The sequence below is a fragment of the Lithobates pipiens genome, unplaced genomic scaffold (genome assembly GCF_037356315.1).
Source record: "Lithobates pipiens isolate NorthernLeopardFrog02 unplaced genomic scaffold, aLitPip1_a1.2 Scaffold_19, whole genome shotgun sequence".
In the NCBI taxonomy this organism is placed as follows: Eukaryota; Metazoa; Chordata; class Amphibia; order Anura; family Ranidae; genus Lithobates; species Lithobates pipiens.
In genome coordinates, this window is record NW_027507764.1 from 223,185,414 (window position 1) to 223,197,685 (window position 12,272).

Here is a 12,272-nt window from a genome sequence, read left to right on the forward strand (position 1 = left end):
TACAGGAAGGTGTAAACAAGGGTTTAACCCTAAGTACTATTAAAGTACAGATAGCTGCCTTAAGTGTATACCTAGATGAACGCTTACAGGAAAATCCTTTTGTCGCTAGATTCTGTAAGGCAGTCGCTAGACGCAAGCCAGTCAGAATCACAAAAGTCCCATCCTGGGATTTAGCAGTTGTGCTAAAGGCTTTCTTGGGGTCACCCTTTGAGCCTATCTCAGAGGCCTCCCTAAGGCTTATTACCTTTAAGACAGTTCTCCTGGTGGCAATCACTTCAGCCCGTAGGGTCAGTGAAATCCAAGCACTTTCCATCAGGGAACCATTCCTACAGATCCTAGAAGACAGAGTCATTCTAAAGACAGACCCTGGGTTCTTACCAAAGGTAGCATCTAGCTTCCATAGGTCCCAAGATATTGTCCTCCCTTCATTTTGTCAAAATGCAGCAAATGAGAAAGAGGAACGTTTTCATTTATTGGATGTGAGGAGGTGTATTCTAGAATATCTTAAAATAACAAATCCATTCAGAATCTCAGACTCCCTTTTTGTCCTTTTTTCCGGACAGCGTAGGGGACAGAAAGCTTCAAAAGTAACCATAGCTAGATGGATTAGGCTAGCTATAGCAGAGGGGTATAAGGCCTTGAATAGAGATCCTCCTGAGGGTGTTAAAGCTCACTCCACAAGAGCGTTGTCTGCATCCTGGGCAGAAAGAGCTGGTGCCACCCCGGAGCAGGTATGTAAAGCAGCCACATGGTCAAGCTTTTCCACCTTTACAAGGCATTACCGACTGGACTTAATGTCTAGTCAGGATCAGGCCTTTGGGAGGAAAGTCCTCCAGGCCGTGGTCCCCCCCTAATCTGGTAAGTACTTGGGGATCCTCTCAAGGGCTGTCCTGGAAGAACACTTGGGAAAACTGGAGTTAGTACTTACCGGTAACTCCTTTTCCGGTGGTCTTCCAGGACAGCACGATCCCACCCTTTATTTGATTATAGTGATGTACTAATGTTATTACCTGTTATGGTTTATATGTTTTTCAGTTCCATCCTTCGGTTCTTGGTGAATGACTGACCAGGGACCTGAGGGACCGCCTTTTGAACTGTGGCAATGTGTTTCCTGTGTCGATGGGAGGAGCTCCATCTCTCAAGGGCTGTCCTGGAAGACCACCGGAAAAGGAGTTACCGGTAAGTACTAACTCCAGTTTTTTACTTGTTTCCCATTTTTTATGAAAAACAAAATTGATGCATGCACAGTACGTCTATTATTAGTGAGCCTGAATTAAAAGTCTTACTTTTGCAAGGCCTCATGCACACTGCAGCTGTCAAATGCATGTTTTGTTTTTTTCTGCCCCTAAACACCCATCTGTTAGCATATGTGCACATGTAGGTGTTCACAGGCTTAAATCTGAATACACCAAAATTGTGTTGAGAGGTGTTTGGGCAGAAAAAATGGCTGATGTTTCCTAAACAATTGGCAAATTTTGCGATTGACTGTTCATTTCAAAAGCCACAATAAATGTTCTGGCTAATGAAATAAACACCCAAACACTTGGATGTGTCTGAACGTGCCTATTGTTTTTAACACTGCTTTACTCCTGTCAGGAGAAAGGCATTCAGAAGAGCTTAGATTGCATGAGGCCTAAGTAGTATAACTGCACACAAAATTTCTCTCCCGACAGCATGCGTCATAGAGGACTGCTGCCATCTGTGAAAAAGCAGTGATCTTCATGCGGTGGTACCGACACTTCTCCCCCCTCCACGCTGAGTCAGTCGGTGAAGCTCATGCAGTTGTTGAACCACTGAAGGTGGGCTGTGGCTTCCTCATACATGACAGCTGTTATCTCTGCAGTCATTTTCTCTTGAACAGAACAATGGGAGAGAGGGTTTAGGGCCAGGACACCCTTAGAAAGTTGTAATATAAATTAGCAGACTCTGAGACGTCTACAGTTAGGCAGCCATGCAGGGAAAGGCATCTAGCAAGACGCAACATCTGCGTTCATAGGAGCTCTGTCTTCTATGGCAATAGTCTTATAACAGTTCCTAACACAGATTGTAACAAACTCCTTTACTTTTATACAGTCACTTCTTGTAGACTCTCAGCCCACTCAGCTCCCAGTCTCTCTCACTAGAATTGCTGATTCACTGCCGCTGAATTCCATGAACTCTTCTAATCCTCTTAATTTAGTATCTTCTTCAAGTGTGCTTCCGGTACTTGCTTCAGCTACTCACTGTGGACCCTGGTAACAAGGTGGTTAGACTCTTAGTAGCGACAGCTTCCTCTCTACTCCCAATGGGTCCTCTGGTTGGCAGAACTGTCACTTCTGGTTGGACTGCAAGCCTTAACCCCAAACATACGCTGCTCTCTTGCTTCTAGATAGGCTGTCTGAGGATCTAGCAGCCAGATGGATACCGAAAAAACATGGAAAGTAGGGCAAAAAATTAGTGAATCTAAATGTACACAGCAAATCTCTTCAAACGTCGCTAGCCCAATAGGGGCAATGACACTCTGGTCAAATGTATAGCATATCTATCAAAAAAAACTGGTATGTTCCGTCAAGGCTGGCAGGAACCAGAGGACCAAATGAGTGTCCCAACATGCATTGTGAAGATAAATGATGAAAATTGTTATTATTTTACAAAAAATACAATTCACTCCACAATGGGAGGTAGAAATATATGGACATATGCAACTAAATGACATCCAGAAATACTATGTCAAGCATATTCTAGATGTGGCAACAAAGGGACAAATAAATACTAAATACATACAACATAAAACAGAGAGTCCAGACGCCAAGAATCTGTGTGGGTGTCCCTGCCATGTATAATCAACCTACAAGTATTATGGCATGATATGCTAATAGGCAGAGCTATCCGCAAAGAGGTCCCCGGAAGGCTTGAGCTTGTAGTATGCGGGGAGAGAGGAGGTAGGGGAAAGAAGGAAGGGACTAGCTCAGGTGTTATGAAAGTCCTGTGAGAATGATAAATATAATTGCTGATAATTATCTCCCAAAGGCACTGGCAGCCGTGTATCAATGGTTGTAGACCATCATCTGAGAAATAATAGTAATGCACAGGACTGTTGAGCGGAAATAACTATAAAAATAGGGGGATCCATGGTGTGAGGGCCTAGCAGCCAGGGATAGGCTCAAACTCTGACCTAGCAGCCTGGGCAGCACAAAACACGTCCACCCAGACAGCTGTCCAGGTGGCACAGAACCCCGATCACCTGACCTCACCCAAATAGGCTCCCCCAGCAGGTCAAGGGACCCAAGAAAATTCATCCCCATTGGCTGAGATACCCTATCTTTTCTTAACCGGTTCCCGACCAGCGCGCAACGATGTACGTCGACAGAATGGCACGGGCAGGCATATTGGCGTACAGGTACGTCCAATATTCAATGCCGCCCTGCCATCGGGAGCGCGCCGCCGGCGGCACACTCCCGCGCTGGTCGGGACCCCTTTGAGTCCGGTCGCGGGACCCGCGGACTCGATCGCCGCGGGCATCCCCGCGATCGTCTCACTGGACGGCTGAATGGAGGAAATGCCGTGTAAACAGCATTTCTCCATTCTGCCTAGCAACTAGTGACGCTGATCTCTGCTCCATGTAATTGGAGCAGAGATCAGTGTTCACTAAATGAAAGCCCAACCCCCCCACAGTTAGTAACACACCCCTAGGAACACTTAACCCCTACACTGCCACCCACTGGTTAATTCCTTCACTGCCAGTGTCATTTACACAGGAATCACTGCATTTATATAGCAGTGATTACTGTATAAATGACAATGGTCCCAAAAATGTGTCAAAAATGTCCGATGGGTCTACCACAATGTCACAGTCACAATAAAAATCGCTGATCGCCGGCATTACTAGTAAAAAAAAAAATAATAAAAAATTATTAATAAAATGCTATAAAACTATCCCTATTTTGTAAACGCTATAACTTTTATGTAAACCAATCAATAATCGCTTATTGCGTTTTTTTTTTTTTTTTTTTTACCAAAAATATGTAGAAGAATACGTATCGGCCTAAACTGAGGGAAAAAAATTTTTTTATATATATTTTTGGGGGATATTTATTATAACAAAAAGTAAAAAATAATGTGTTTTTTTTTTCAAAATTGTCGCTCTATTTTTGTTTATAGCGCAAAAAATAAAAACCGCAGGGGTGATCAAATACCACCAAAAGAAAGCTCTATTTGTGGGGAAAAAAAGGACGTCAGTTTTGTTTGGGAGCCACGTCGCACGACCGCGCAATTGTCAGTTAAAGTGACGCAGTGCCGAATCGCAAAAAGTGGTCTGGTCTTTGACCAGCAAAATGGTCCGGTCTGTAAGTGGTTAATCTGTCCTTGCAATGCCCTTGTCTTATCCAATGTCACCAAATACCTGGCCATCTAGTGAAAGAAGTGCAGCAATTCCAGACTTGAAATCAGTTGGTCAAGGCAATGATACCTTGCAGGTAATTTTAGGAGCAACACTGCCTAGATGTCAGGGTGCTACATGTGCATGAGTGTGTCATGTCTCATTCTTTGCAGTGGGAAAGCCATGCTCATGGTTGGCAGCTGGAAATGTGGCTTTCGGCTTCAGGCGGCTGCGTGAGCCGCGCTGTGCTTTGTGAATGATCCCACAATTTTCTGGGACCTGCGATGTGTCCCACAAGACTGCAGGGAGGGAGAGAAAGTGTCAAAATAGGTACCAGTCCCCCCTTGAAAAAAATTACCTGCCAAATGTGGCAGAAGAGGGAAGTGGAGTTCCGCTTTAATCTAACATGCTTATGTTATTTTGCAAGTGATTGTATAGACACGTACATTGTACAGGCATGGTCCACTATTGTCACTGGCAGAATCTGATCAAGAAATAACTATGTGCAGTTGTACCTGGGGCAAGAATATATAGACAGAAAATGGATGGGAATGCCTGGAACAGATCTGCTGCACTGAAATGCAAAAACATGAAAAAAAAAGCGAAACCTGTATTATGAAAACAATAGTAGTTGTTGCGCAATGCTTTAGCAAACTCAATGTATTTTGTTTTTATTTTTTTATTCTGCATCGTAAATGAATGCACTCCTACAGTTGTCACCTAGGTTTGCCGAGGTATTTTGGGATGTTCTCCATTTGTCTGTGTGCCTGCTTCCTCCCACAATGGTTATATTTGTCTGTCTGGCATGGTAGTTTTAGCTATCGCTGTTAAATCTAAACTGCTACAAGTGGGAACTCATATGGGAACATAACTCCTTCTCTCCTCCCACAGGTATGTGTCAGCTCACAACTTCCACCTTTAATTGCAACTAGGAACATCCTGCTAGTTCTGTGTATGTGTCAGCTCACAACTTCCACCTTTAATTGCAACTAGGAACATCCTGCTAGTTCTGTGTATGTGTCAGCTCACAACTTCCACCTTTAATTGCAACTAGGAACATCCTGCTAGTTCTGTGTATGTGTCAGCTCACAACTTCCACCTTTAATTGCAACTAGGAACATCCTGCTAGTTCTGTGTATGTGTCAGCTCACAACTTCCACCTTTAATTGCAACTAGGAACATCCTGCTAGTTCTGTGTATGTGTCAGCTCACAACTTCCACCTTTAATTGCAACTAGGAACATCCTGCTAGTTCTGTGTATGTGTCAGCTCACAACTTCCACCTTTAATTGCAACTAGGAACATTCTGCTAGTTCTGTGTATGTGTCAGCTCACAACTTCCACCTTTATTTGCAACTAGGAACATCCTGCTAGTTCTGTGTAATGTGCTTTTGGTGATCTATTCTGCTGTCAAATTCTTTACCTCTGTCCATATCAGAATGATGTTTATTTAACTTTCTTATTGTCTCACTATACCAAAAATTTAGGAGATGTTCTTATCTTTATGGCACTGACCCTTTCTGCTCTCTTGCTGTGTCTTGTAGTGAGTCTTGGTGTGAGAAGTTCATTCTGTTAGCCATGTGTTCCTCCTATGCAATCCTGACTAATTAATTGGCAAAACCCCCACCCAAATTCAGTATAAAATCAGGCATACCTTAGGGGATGCCCAGGCAAGGGGTTTGCACAGGCATGGGGTTGCATTGGCTACTAACATCTTGGATAAAGTATTTCATATTGGATTAAGTATTGCACTTCTGCTCAGCACTTCAGCGATTGCACAAAGCGAAAATACACAGCAGACTACAGGTGACCTGATTCTCCAAACTTTTTCTTCTCTTATTCATGCTTCCTCCCAATCTCACCACTCTGTATCATGCACTCTCTATTCTTCCTTCTCACAGTTGCATCGTCTCTGCTTAAATTCTCACTCCTTCACCCACCTTCTCCACCCCACAGCTTATATATATCTCCCTCACTCCTGTCTTCACCTTATTACTGCACTCATCAGCTCCTGCTAACGCTAAATCCTTATACCAATAAAGCCTGCAGGCCATTGGGACGTGTCCCCCCACATAAGTCACACTCCCATATCACCTCTCTCACCCTTCTGCTTCTCCTAACTTCTGGAGATATTTCCCCAAATCCTGGACCACAATCATTTACCTTCGGCCAGCACAGCCCATCCTCTGCTAGCAGCCGCAATCCACACAATCTCATTTCTATTCCTCTTCAGCCTAGAGCCAGCCTCCCCTTCTCCTGTGCCCTTTGGAATGCCCGCTCTGTTTGTAACAAACTCACCACTGTCCATGACCTATTTATCACTAACTCTCTGAACCTACTTGCAATTACTGAGACCTGGATTCAAGAATCTGACCTTCCTTCTCCTGCGTCTCTCTCCTATGGTGGCCTCCTGTGGACTCACTCTCCCAGGCCTAGTGGACGGAAAGGAGGTGGTGTTGGAATTCTCCTATCCCCTCAAAGCACTTTCCAGGTTCTTCATCCACCCCCCTCTCTGTCCCTCTCTTCATTTGAAGCTCACTGTATTCGCCTATTTTCTCCGGTTTCATTGAGAATTGCTGTGATCTATCGCCCCCCTGGACCGGTATCAAACTTCCTTGATGACTTCTCTGCCTGGCTACCCTACTTTCTCTCCTCTGAAATTCCAACACTTATTCTTGGTGACTTTAACATCCCTGTTAATCTTAACACTCCTGCCACTTCTAAGCTGCTGAGCCTAACCTCCTCTTTTGATCTAAAACAATGGACAAGTGCTTCCACTCACTCTGTTGGCAACTGCCTTGACCTTATCTTCTCCTACCTATGCACTCCGCACACCCTTTCCAATATTCCTTTTCCTCTATCTGATCACCACCTTATTAGTTTCAATCTCTCCTTGTCTGCCTCCTCCTTGCCTTCCAACTACCAAACTATTACCCGTAGAAACCTTCGCCATCTTAACCCTTCTCTTCTTTTCTCTGCTACAGACTGTCTCTACGACAAAATCTCCTCCTTGTCCTGCCCCAACTTGGCTACTTCTGTCTACAACAGTTCGCTGTCATCCACCCTGGATACCTTGGCCCCCTTTACTACGCACAGAATCAAGCCCCGGCCGCTGCAACCCTGGCAGACAGACAATACCAGAAGCCTCAAAAAACGTAGCCGTGCTCTTGAGCGTTTGTGGCGTAAAACTAAGTCACAGCAAGATTTCAGCCAATATAAATCTGCCCTCCAAAAATACCATTCCTGCCTGCACGCTGCCAAACAGACCTACTTTATCACTCTCATTAACACCCTCTCACGCAGTCCCCGTCAACTCTTTTCTACCTTTACCACTCTACTTCGTCCTCCATTACCCCCACCCACTAACTTACTCACTGCCCAGGAGATTGCTTATCACTTCAAAAATAAGATTGAGACGATTCGTCTCGAGATCTCCGCTCTACAGACATCTCCCTCACCTTACACTCCCTGTCCTCCTGCACAATCAATACTTTCCTCTTTTGACCCAGCTACTATAGAGGAAGTCACTAAACTTTTTTCTAATGCCCGCCTAACCTCCTGCCCCCTGGACCCTGTTCCTTCTCAAATACTACGGTCACCATCTGACTCAATCCTACACTCCTTAACTCATATCTTCAACCTCTCACTCTCTACTGGCATCTTCCCCAACCCTCTAAAACATGCACTAGTCACTCCCATACCAAAAAAGGCCTCAGACCCCACCAATCTTAACAACTTAAGACCCATCTCTTTACTCCCTTTTGCCTCCAAACTCCTCGAACGTTTAGTCTATAACCGACTGAGCAACCACCTCACTGAAAATAACCTTCTCGATCCTTTTCAGTCTGGATTTCGCCCACAGCACTCCACAGAAACTGCCCTTCTAAAACTCACCAACGACTTACTAACAGCCAAAACCAACGGTCATTATTCCATACTCTTACTCTTGGACCTTTCTGCTGCCTTTGATACAGTTGACCACCCCCTCCTCCTCAAAAAACTCAATTTGCTTGGTCTCCATGACTGCACTCTCCGTTGGTTTGAATCTTACCTATCTCATCGCACCTTCAGTGTCACTTACAACTCCACTTCCTCTTCTCCAACTCCTCTTACCGTTGGGGTCCCCCAAGGTTCTGTCCTTGGACCTCTACTATTCTCGATCTACACATCCTCCTTGGGTCAGCTGATAGCCTCCCATGGCTTTCGCTACCATTTATATGCTGATGACACCCAAATCTATCTCTCTACCCCTCAGCTCACCCCATCAGTCTCCTCACGCATCGCTGATCTACTAACAGACATATCAGCCTGGATGTCACACCACTTCCTCAAACTTAATCTATCTAAAACCGAGCTCTTAATATTTCCTCCCCCACGTACCCCTTCACCTGACTTATCTGTCAAGATCAATGGCACATCTATCAGTCCATCCCCACATGCCAAGGTGCTAGGGGTAACCTTAGACTCCGAACTGTCCTTTCAGGCCCACATACAAGCCCTGTCCAAATCATGCCGCCTTAGCCTCCGCAACATTTCCAGAATACGCCCCTTTTTAACTAATGACACGACCAAGCTTCTAATTCACTCCCTGGTCATCTCTCGCCTCGACTACTGCAACTCCCTCCTCGTTGGATTACCTTTACATAGGCTATCCCCCCTCCAGTCCATAATGAATGCCGCTGCCAGACTCATCCACCTTACCAGCCATTCAGTGTCCTCCACCCCTCTCTGCCAATCCCTGCACTGGCTTCCACTCACCCAACGAATAAAATTCAAAGTACTAACAATAATTTACAAAGCCATCCATAACTCTGCCCCCAGCTACATCACTGACCTGGTCCCAAAATACCAACCAAACCGCCCTCTTCGGTCATCTCAAGACCTCCTGCTCTCTAGCTCCCTTGTCCCCTCCTCCCATGCTCGCCTCCAGGATTTCTCCAGAGCTTCTCCTATCCTCTGGAACTCCCTACCCCAATCTGTCCGACTGTCCCCTAATCTATCCATCTTTAGACGATCCCTGAAAACCCTTCTCTTCAAAGAAGCCTATCCTGCTTCTAACTAACACTGTTTTACTTCCCCCATCAGCTCATCCCCCACAGCAATTACCTCCTGTATCAATTGCCCCTTCCTTTTTAGATTGTAAGCTCTAACGAGCAGGGCCCTCCTATTCCTCTTGTGCCAAATTGTAATGTAAATGTAATGTCTGCCCTTATGTTGTAAAGCGCTGAGCAAACTGTTGGCGCTATATAAAACCTGTATAATAATAAAAAAAATAATAATAATATGGCAATACATTGAACATGTTCATTTTCAGATTGTTATTTTTATAGAAATCTAAAATAGCCACCATTTAGAAAATGTAGGCTCTCTAAATAAATTGTCACCTTAAATATTAGCCAAGTGCGACAGATTCATCGTGAATTTAAGAAGATTCAGACCCAGTCTTGCTTACTTGCATGTCTTTCAGTGCCAGGAAAGGCTAAAAAAAAGTTCTACTGTAAAATGAAAAATGTACAAAGATTTCATGTTTAAAAAAAAAAGTTTGGAGGTCCCTTAATGCAATTTTGGCAGTTCCCCTCCTTTTATCCTGGGTAGGCCATATTCACTCTGTCAAGATGACCATCCTCCCCAAAGTTCTCTACTATTTTTGTACCCTTTCATTCTATGCCCCTTTCTCCTCCTTTTTTTATTTTGCACCTATTGCAGAACAGGGTCTTCTCCTCCTTTTTATCTGGGCTTCCTTTATAGACTGCGAGGAGGTCTTGAGGTCCCTAACTTGGCTAAATACTGCCAGGCTGCCCAGATCTCCCAACAAATCTTACTCCTTTAACTAGGTGTGCACCAAATGGGTGTTTTGGTGCCGAAAACAGATACCAAAAATGAAAAATACACTAGGCGGAAAATGACCGATACCAAAATTTATTTAAAAAATATTTTTATACAGGAGATGGTCAGAGACTGTGGACGTGGTACAGGAGATGGTCAGAGACTGTGGACGTGGTACAGGAGATGGTCAGAGACTGGGGACGTGGTACAGGAGATGGTCAGAGACTGGGGACGTGGTACAGGAGATGGTCAGAGACTGGGGACGTGGTACAGGGGATGGTCAGAGACTCGGGACGTGGTACAGGAGATGGTCAGAGACTGGGGACGTGGTACAGGAGATGGTCAGAGACTGGGGACATGCTCGTCGTCACAGCCCCTCCTCTTTGTCCGGCACTTTGGTAGACCCATCACCCGTCCAATCCTGGGATGGGTGAAATGTCTATCAAAGTTCCCTGGGGAAGGGGCTGTATGTGACAGCGCGGTGGGAAAATGAAATGAAAGCTGTGATGTTCCTGGCACTCTAATTAACCATGCGGCGGCTCTCCTGCGCTATAGAACACCCCTATGATGGGTGGCGGCGACGGACGGGGCTTCCGCCCCATTTTCGGCACCATTATCGGCCATTTTTCTCTTTGGACAAATTGTCGGAAAGGCCATTTTTGGCTGATAATTTCAGCCACCGAAACATTCGGTGCATCCCTACCATTAACATTGGAAATCCCATTGTGGGTGCTTCTTGAACTCCCCAGTTGTGGCCCAATTCCTCTTAAAGCCTTACTGTGGCTTCCTCATGAGCTTTGCCCCTCCTCTCCTAGCCCCCCTGTGTCACAGCTTTAAAATTTGGGACTCTGTTTGCTACTCGGGCAATCTTTTGTCCCCCCTTTCTTCTGCTCTCTTCTCAATAACCCCCTGTTTCCACCAGGCCTTGACCAACAGAGCTCCTTTTCCTGGTGGTCCACCCATGTATTTTTGGAGGTCCGACATTTTCTTTAATTCCGCACTCTTCTCTCCCGGCCTATTTTCCATAATACCTTCGAGGCACCCCTTAAGGTATTTTTCCGCTACACTCAACTATGCCATTGGGTCTCTTCGCTGAGAGGTAACTCTAGTTCTCTTTTCCAAAAAACATTTTTTTTAACACTTTTGCCTCCATTCCCCTGGTGCACCAGGTGCTATATTGATTGTTTGCTGTTCTTTAAATGCTATAGACTCTTCTGCGGCCGCATTTTATAAGTTACGGTAGGAACAGGACCTGGAGATCTCCTTTGATCCAGAAGACTGGAACAAGGCCTGGTCCTCTGTGGCTAAGTGCTCCTTCAACACGGCTAGTCTGGAAACTGCATACAAAGTTCTTCTAGGATGGTACTGGGTCCCAGACCAGGCAGTGAGCTTGAACCCATCCTATAGCAAACTGTGCTTCAGAGGGTGTGGTAAATGTAGTACACATCTGGGGGTCCTGTCCTCTCCTCACAGGGTTCTGGTTCAGTGTTTTGTCTCCTACATTCCTTATTCCATATACTTGTACATAGGGAAGCCAAAACTGACCTTGTTGCACTAACCAAACCAGGGCTTGATCTCATACCAACAAAAACTGGCTTTAGATTTGTTTATAGCTGCTAAACGGGTAATAGCCAGAGCTTGGAAGAAGCCCTCTGTTCCGTTTTGCTATGGTGAAGAGCACTTTAACTGAACTTATGATTAATGACAAACTGTTAAGTATTCTAAATGATTCTCAATCCAAACTCCTCAAAGTATGGTCACCTTGGTCCTATGCTCTTCCCACCTTGCATCCAAACAGCCTGGGTCTCTCCTAACTAACAAACTAACTTTGTTACTTCCCCCTCCTGCAGGACTTCTCCTCATCCGCCCCTACCTCGTTTCCTTGTCTCGATCCTTATTTCTTTGTCTTTTTCCTTCTTTTCTTCACTGCTGAGACCATGCTTATGGCTGCCCTCGGCTTCTCTTGCTCTAGGGCAGTGGTTCTCAACCTTTCTAATGCCGTGACCCCTTGATAAAATTTCCCAAGTTGTAGGGACCCCTAACAGTAAAATGATTTTCGTAGCGTGGGTTGTCGGCACCCAAGACAAGTA

General features: G+C 45.1%; 1 protein-coding gene across 18 annotated transcripts in view; it reads left to right on the plus strand.

Annotated features, from left to right (window-relative positions):
- LRRFIP2 (LRR binding FLII interacting protein 2) overlaps nt 1-12,272 on the plus strand; it is a 183,844-nt gene that overhangs the window by 32,077 nt on the left and 139,495 nt on the right. Inside the window, exon 1 of one of the 18 annotated variants that reach the window (XM_077491735.1) lies at nt 1,779-1,799. The exons of the other annotated variants lie outside the window; for them this stretch is intronic. The gene's annotated coding sequence lies outside the window, so the exon portion shown is untranslated. Of the gene's footprint in view, nt 1-1,778; nt 1,800-12,272 lie in introns of those variants that run through there. 18 annotated transcript variants of the gene reach the window in all.